This window comes from Girardinichthys multiradiatus, chromosome 7, assembly GCF_021462225.1.
Source record: "Girardinichthys multiradiatus isolate DD_20200921_A chromosome 7, DD_fGirMul_XY1, whole genome shotgun sequence".
Classification (NCBI taxonomy): Eukaryota; Metazoa; Chordata; class Actinopteri; order Cyprinodontiformes; family Goodeidae; genus Girardinichthys; species Girardinichthys multiradiatus.
In genome coordinates this window covers 11209893-11217990 of record NC_061800.1, presented here as the reverse complement: position 1 = coordinate 11217990, position 8098 = coordinate 11209893, and positions in this window count along the sequence as shown.

Here is an 8098-nt window from a genome sequence, read left to right as displayed (position 1 = left end):
TAACAAAACTAAACCACATCCCGCTCTTAAAAAAAGTAGAAGATGATCTTGCTAGATGGAAATCTCTACCCATATCACTCATGGGCAGGGTTGCTTCAGTAAAAATGATGGTCTTGCCAAAAATCAATTACTTATTCTCAATGATTCCAAATAAACCATCATCTGACTGGTTTAGATCTCTGGACTCCTCCATCACTAAATTTCTCTGGAAAGATAAGCCCCCACGTATTAGCCTAAAAACACTGCAAAAGACCAAAGATAAAGGAGGACTAGATATGCCTAACTTTCATCTTTACTTCTTAGCTAACAGGCTACATTATATCTCAAAATGGTTTAAATACAGTCCTCTAGATGAACCCTGGCTAAACGTAGAACAGACATTATGCAATAATATAAAGATTTCTGATCTACCATTTATTAGCTCAAATATAAAACGACATGAATGCTTCAAAAGCCTCAACATCAGCACCTCTCTGAAAGCATGGTGGGAATATCTAAAAATGACAGGGTCTTCACTAATCCCATGCAGACGTACACCCATCTGGAACAACCCTGACATCCTACAAAAAATAATATGATCTGCTCAGGCGTGGACGGCTGCCGGCGGGGCCTGTGGGCTCGTCGCTGCGGCTCCCTGGGGCTTCTGCATTGTTGCTGCTGGGTGGCTCTCCACTGCTCTTCTCTGGGGGGGTTGCGGTAGTCCCGGCGGTGGTTCTCCTGGGGTTCCTGTGCTTTGGGGGCCTTTGGATGTCTGTGGCTCGGATCTCCTCAGTGTCCGCCCGGGGACCACGGGGCAGGTCGGTGGGTCCTCAAACTCCCTATTGCATATTTTTGTGGAGAAACCTTGTATACAAAGCGCATCCACACTCATACTCACAGGTGTTAGCTTCAGGTGTTGACAGATACACAGATGTTTTATATTGGGCTGCACCTCTCACTAAGTACATTTTACATTCATAAATACCGTGTGCTATTTTGTTAAAAAAAAACAGCTGCAGGTGTATAAGCAAGCAGGGTGTAATCTTTTATTCTCTTCATCCTTCTTTCTCTCCTCCACTCTTTTCCTTCTTTTTCTCCCCACTTTTTCCCCATCTCTCTCTATTTTGAGCTTCTTTTTTCCTTTTCATTTCAGTCTCCGTGTCCGTAACAATTGAAATATTCCCAAAGAAGTTTATAATAAAGTTTCTTTTATAAATATCAAGCAGAGCTTTAAAGCATTAGCTGTGATGCTCCGCCTGTGAAAGTAAATCTGTTGGGCAATTTCTTGGCACTCAGACAACAATTCTGAGTGATACTCTGCCGGACAGGACACGGTAAAAAAAAAAAGAAAAAAGACAAGCGTGTCCTAAAATGTTTCTTACTGAGTTTCTGCAGTCATCTGAGCCAGAGTTTCCAAAGGAGACGATGTCTCTGATCACGTTGAGTGAAGTGGCTTCCCTCCTCCCTGCCGAAATGGAGACAGCTGTTATGATTTGGGTTTGTTTGGATTTTCAGTTAATGTTTTGAATCGTTCTTCTGTTTATTATTATTATTGTTAGATTGAATCATGTTTCTGTTTGTTTTTCTGGTCATGCTTTAGTTTTGTCGTCTTGTTCGTGTTTTGTCAAGTTTGGTTTTCGGATCTGGTTATACTTTTGTTTTATGTTTTTCTAGTTTCTGTTAGTTTGTGTTAAAGAGTCTCTGTTTTGCTCCAGCCACGTTTGTTCTTCTGTCAATTAAGTTTATTCGGATCACCTGCACCTATTAATCTGTCTTCTTGTTTCACCTGGTCACGCTCCATAAATACACACCTGTTCAGTTATTCATCACGGAATCATTTTCAAATCATGCTCATGTCTAGTTCTCAGATCATGCTCATTTCTTGTTTTGTGGATCATGCCAAGCCTTTCCTGCCTGTCCGTTTATTGTTTTGTTCCTGCCTCTTCAGAGAGTGACTTTTTTTTATTATTAAATCGTTTTGCACTTACCATCATGCTGCCTACTAGTCTGCATTCCGGGGTCCTCTATCTTGCAAGCCCAAACAACAGCAGGATCTGCAGTATCACACGTTTTCCAGTTTGGGCAGCGGGAGCTACCCAGATAGATACTACTGAGATTAGTTGCAATGTTCCTTTGTTTGTGCCCACCATGTAGCTGGGCTGGGCCACCTTTGCTAGTAAAACCAGCGCCCATGGTACCTCCCGTTTCTCTTCTTCAGAACGGTTCACGTAAGAGGTGTTGTTTGGGAAGAGAAAATTAGCTTACTGTGACGCACATGAATTTTTTCTCCCATTCTGTTTTAGATTCTTTGTTTGGATAAATATAGCACTCTGTATGGGTAAATAAGCAATTTAGAGTTTTTCGGAAAAAAGAAGCAGGGATGACATTTTAATGGTGCAGTACCAATTAATGCCACTTCCATGCTGTCTGGTGTGGTCGAGAGTCATCTCCCCTCAGACTGGCTTGAGAGCAGGGGTGAAAGTGAGCCAGAACGATCTCCCCTTGGAGCTCGAGGCTTTTGTGACCGGCGATTAAAACGTGTACCGCTATGTTTAATGTCTGTCTGCTCGAAGCAAAATACCCCAGTTAAAAGCAAAGGGAGAGTAACTAGTTGTGTTTCATGTTATTTTGCTGAATTAGAACAACACTGTACAGCTCGAAAACACTGTTTATGACCAAATATTTCAAATACACTACACGAGGGCGCATGCGCGCAAACCTTCAAAACAGAGCGGATGCCAAGGAGATCGGTGCGTACGATTTAATGGACTGGGAGATTTTATACAGGTGGTGCAAAGACATAAAAAACCGCCTCTTACATTAGGACAGGACGAACAATAAATCACTTACCATGTAAAGACTTTTCAATAAAAAACGCGAAAACAACCAAACTGTCAAATATTTAATTTAAATGAAATCAAAACTTGACCACAATGCAGAGAACAATAACTTCTTTGTTCAAAAGAAAAGACGGAAACTGAAGATGAAAAGTTAGGCTTCACTGTTTCATACATGGCAGTTCTTTAACAATTGAAATATATATATATATATATATATATATATATATATATATATATATATATATATATATATATATATATATATATATATATATATATATATATATATATATATACAGGTCCTTCTCAAAAAATTAGCATATTGTGATAAAGTTCATTATTTTCTATAATGTAATGATGAAAATTTAATATTCATATATTTTAGATTCATTGCACATTAACTGAAATATTTCAGGTCCTTTATTGTCTTAATACGGATGATTTTGGCATACAGCTCATGAAAACCCAAAATTCCTATCTCACAAAATTAGCATATTTCATCCGACCAAGAAAAGAAAAGTGTTTTTAATACAAAAAACGTCAACCTTCAAATAATCATGTACAGTTATGCACTCAATACTTGGTCAGGAATCCTTTTGCAGAAATGACTGCTTCAATGCAGCGTGGCATGGAGGCAATCAGCCTGTGGCACTGCTGAGGTCTTATGGAGGCCCAGGATGCTTCGATAGCGGCCTTTAGCTCATCCAGAGTTTTAGGTCTTGAGTCTCTCAACGTTCTCTTCACAATATCCCACAGATTCTCTATGGGGTTCAGGTCAGGAGAGTTGGCAGGCCAATTGAGCACAGTGATACCATGGTCAGTAAACCATTTACCAGTGGTTTTGGCACTGTGAGCAGGTGCCAGGTCGTGCTGAAAAATGAAATCTTCATCTCCATAAAGCTTTTCAGCAGATGGAAGCATGAAGTGCTCCAAAATCTCCTGATAGCTAGCTGCATTGACCCTGCCCTTGATAAAACACAGTGGACCAACACCAGCAGCTGACATGGCACCCCAGACCATCACTGACTGTGGGTACTTGACACTGAACTTCTGGCATTTTGGCATTTCCTTCCTCCCCAGTCTTCCTCCAGACTCTGGCACCTTGATTTCCGAATGACATGCAGAATTTGCTTTCATCCGAAAAAAGTACTTTGGACGACTGAGCAACAGTCCAGTGCTGCTTCTCTGTAGCCCAGGTCTGGGGAATGCGGCACCTGTAGCCCATTTCCTGCACACGCCTGTGCACGGTGGCTCTGGATGTTTCTACTCCAGACTCAGTCCACTGCTTCCGCAGGTTCCCCAAGGTCTGGAATCGGCCCTTCTCCACAATCTTCCTCAGGGTCCGGTCACCTCTTCTCGTTGTGCAGCATTTTCTGCCACACTTTTTCCTTCCCACAGACTTCCCACTGAGGTGCCTTGATACAGCACTCTGGGAACAGCCTATTCGTTCAGAAATTTCTTTCTGTGTCTTACCCTCTTGCTTGAGGGTGTCAATAGTGGCCTTCTGGACAACAGTCAGGTCGGCAGTCTTACCCATGATTGGGGTTTTGAGTGATGAACCAGGCTGGGAGTTTTAAAGGCTTCAGGAATCTTTTGCAGGTGTTTAGAGTTAACTCGTTGATTCAGATGATTAGGTTCATAGCTCATTTAGAGACCCTTTTAATGATATGCTAATTTTGTGAGATAGGAATTTTGGGTTTTCATGAGCTGTATGCCAAAATCATCCGTATTAAGACAATAAAAGACCTGAAATATTTCAGGTAGTGTGCAATGAATCTAAAATATATGAATGTTAAATTTTCATCATGACATTATGGAAAATAATGAACTTTATCACAATATGCTAATTTTTTGAGAAGCACCTGTATATAAGGGGGAGTCAGGTTTAGCCTAAACCGGCTCAGTTATGGTTGAGGTGCAAACACACCCTCCATTTCTGCTACCTGTGTGACCCCTTCTCTTTTCCAATGGTTGTGATCAGTCTGACAGAGAGAGGTATCCCAATCCTTGTGGTTTTTAGTATAACGATGACCATCAGTGTGACCCTTTGTGGGGTTCCTTGAGACGACATTGTTGTAAATAAGCGCCGTTTAACTAAATAATCTGAACTAAAACTATCTTTGTAGTTATGCTGCTATAGGCTTAGGCTACTGGAGGACATAACGACCACTTTCACCCTCTTCGCTACATTCTCACACTACTCTCCAATTTTGCATTATTTGCTGTTATTTCAGCTTTTAACCTTGTTCTCTCTATTCTCTTCCTAGAAGCTACACCTGGCCTGGTTCTGTCTACCTGTGACACCTTTCTGGAGAGGGGAATCGTCTGAGCTTCTGCTGGCAACAACTTAATGCTCACCCTCTACCGATGATCCACATGGCCCTGTCTTTTAGTGTTTAACCCTTTCTCTCTCCTAGACATGGCGATTGACTGAGCTTAACTGTAACAAACTCTATGTGCTCTCTTTCAGACTCTAACCTTGAAAACTGGCTCAAAGTTTATCTGTTCTTTCTTTCTAGGTGAAACGACTAAAGGAGCTACATCCATTAACATTTACTTTTCCTTCCCATAGAAGGTACTCCTGGATCAGTGCTTCTGTGTTCTTTTTGTGTCTCTGCTCTGTTCTCTCAAACCCCCAGTCGGTCGTGGCAGATGGCCGCTCACACTGAGCCTGGTTCAGCTGGAGGTTTCTTCCTGTTAAAAGGGAGTTTTTCCTCTGTCGCTACATGCATGCTCAGTATGAGGGATTGCTGCAAAGTCAACGCCAGTGACTGTACACTGTCTCTACATGCTCATCCGGGAGGAGTGAGTGCTGCAAGTCACTGACTGGATGCAATCTGCTGGGTTTCCTTAGATAGAAAAACTCGTACTCGTCGTCTTCCGCTTATCCGGGACCGGGTCGAGGGGGCAGCAGACTCAGCAGAGACGCCCAGACGTCCCTCTCTCAAGACTCTTCCTCCAGCTCCTCCAGGGGGAGCCCAAGGCATTCCCAGGCCAGCCGAGAGACATAGTCCCTCCAGGGTGTCCTGGGCCATCCCCTGGGCCTCCTCCCAGTGGGACGTGCCTGGAACACCTCCCGAGGAAGGCGTCCAGGAGGCATCCGGTATAGATGCCCGAGCCACCTCAACTGGCTCCTCTCGATGTGGAGGAGCAGCGGCTCTACTCCGAGCCCCTCCCGGATGGCCGAGCTCCTCACCCTATCTCTAAGGGAGTGCCCGGCCACCCTACGGAGGAAGCTCATTTCAGCCACTTGTATCCGGGATCTCGTTCTTTCGGTCATGACCCAAAGTTCATGGCCATAGGTGAGGGTAGGAACGTAGACCGACCGATAAATTGAGAGCTTTGCTTTTCGGCTCAGCTCTCTCTTCACCACAACGGACCCGCACAGCGCCCCCAATACTGTGGCAGCCGCACCGATCCGTCTGTCGATCTCCCGCTCCATTCTTCCCTCACTTGTGAACAAGACCCCGAGATACTTGAACTCCTCCACTTGAGGCAGGAACTCCCCTCCAACCTGAAGAGAACAAGCCACCCTTTTCCGGTCGAGTACCATGGCCTCGGACTTGGAGGAGCTGATCCTCATCCCAGCCACTTCACACTCGGCTGCGAACCAGCACAGCGCATGCTGTAGGTCTTGGCTAGAGGGGGCCAGCAGGACCACGCCATCTGCAAAAAGAAGAGATGAAATCTACTGTTCTCCAAACCAGACCCCCTCCGGCCCTTGGCTGCGTCTAGAAATCCTGTCCATAAAAGTTATGAACAGGACCGGTGACAAAGGGCAGCCTTGCCGGAGTCCAGCATGCACTGGGAACATGTCCGACATAGTGCCGGCGATGCGGACCAAACTCCTGCTCTGCTCGTACAGGGACCGGATGGCCCCTAATAAAGGGCCCCTAATTCCATACTCCGGGAGCACCCCCCACAGGGCATCACAAGGGACACAGTCGAATGCCTTCTCCAGGTCCACAAAACACGTGAACCGGTTGGGCAAACTCCCATGAACCCATGAGCACCCTTTAGAGGGTATAGAGCTGGTCCAGTGTTCCACGGCCGGGACGAAAACCACACTGCTCCTCCTGAAGCTGAGGTTCGACTATCGGACTCTCCTCTCCAATACCCTGGCGTAGGCCTTACCAGGGAGGCTGAAGAGTGTGATCCCCCTGTAGTTGGAACACACCCTCCAATCCCCCTTCTTATGAAGGGGGACCACCACCCCAGTCTGCCAGTCCAGAGGCACTGTCCCCGACCGCCACGCAATGTTGAAGAGGCATGTCAACATGACAGCCCTACAACATCCAGAGACTTGAGGTACTCAGGGCGGATCTCATCCACCCCCAAAGCCTTGCCACCACGGAGCTTTTTAACCACCTCGGTGACTTCCGCCTGGGTGATGAAAGATTCCAACCCCGAGTCCCCAGCCTCTGTTTCCACCACGGAATGCGTGATGGCAGGATTGAGGAGATCCTCGAAGTACTCCTTCCACCGCCCGATAATGTCCTCAGTCGAGGAGCCGGTGTCCACCACCGGGTTCTGGGATTGCCGCTGCGACAGGCACCGCAGACCTTACGGCCGCAGCTACGGGCAGCAGCATCGACGATAGATGCGGAGAACATGGTCCACTCGGACTCTATGTCTCCAACATCCCCCGGGATCTGGTCGAAGCTCTCCCGGAGATGGGAGTTGAATACATCCCTGGCCGAGGGCTCCGCCAGGCGTTCCCAGCAGACCCTCACTATGCGCTTGGGCCTGCCAAGTCTGTCCGGCTTTCTCCTCCTCCAGCGGATCCAACTCACCACCAGGTGGTGATCAGTGGACAGCTCAGCCCCTCTCTTCACCCGAGTATCCAAAACATGCGGCCGAAGGTCTGATGATACGACAACAAAGTCGATCATCGACCTCCTGCCAAGGGTGTCCTGGTGCCAAGTGCGCTGATGGACACCCTTATGTTTGAACATGGTGTTCGTTATGGACAATCCGTGACTAGCACAGAAGTCCAATAACAAAACACCACTCGGATTCAGATCGGGGAGGCCATTCCTCACTGTCGTTCCCCACGTGGGGCACTATCCAGCACCCCGACAGAGACGCCAAGAAGGCCGGGTACTCTGCACTACCACTCGGCCTGTAGGCTGAAATGATAGTCAGAGACCTCTCCCCAACCCGAAGGCGCAGGGACACGACCCTCTCATCCACTGGGGTAAACCCCAACACGAGACGGCTGAGCTGGGGGGCAACAAGAAAACCCACACCAGCCCGCCGCCTCTCCCCGTGGGCCACTC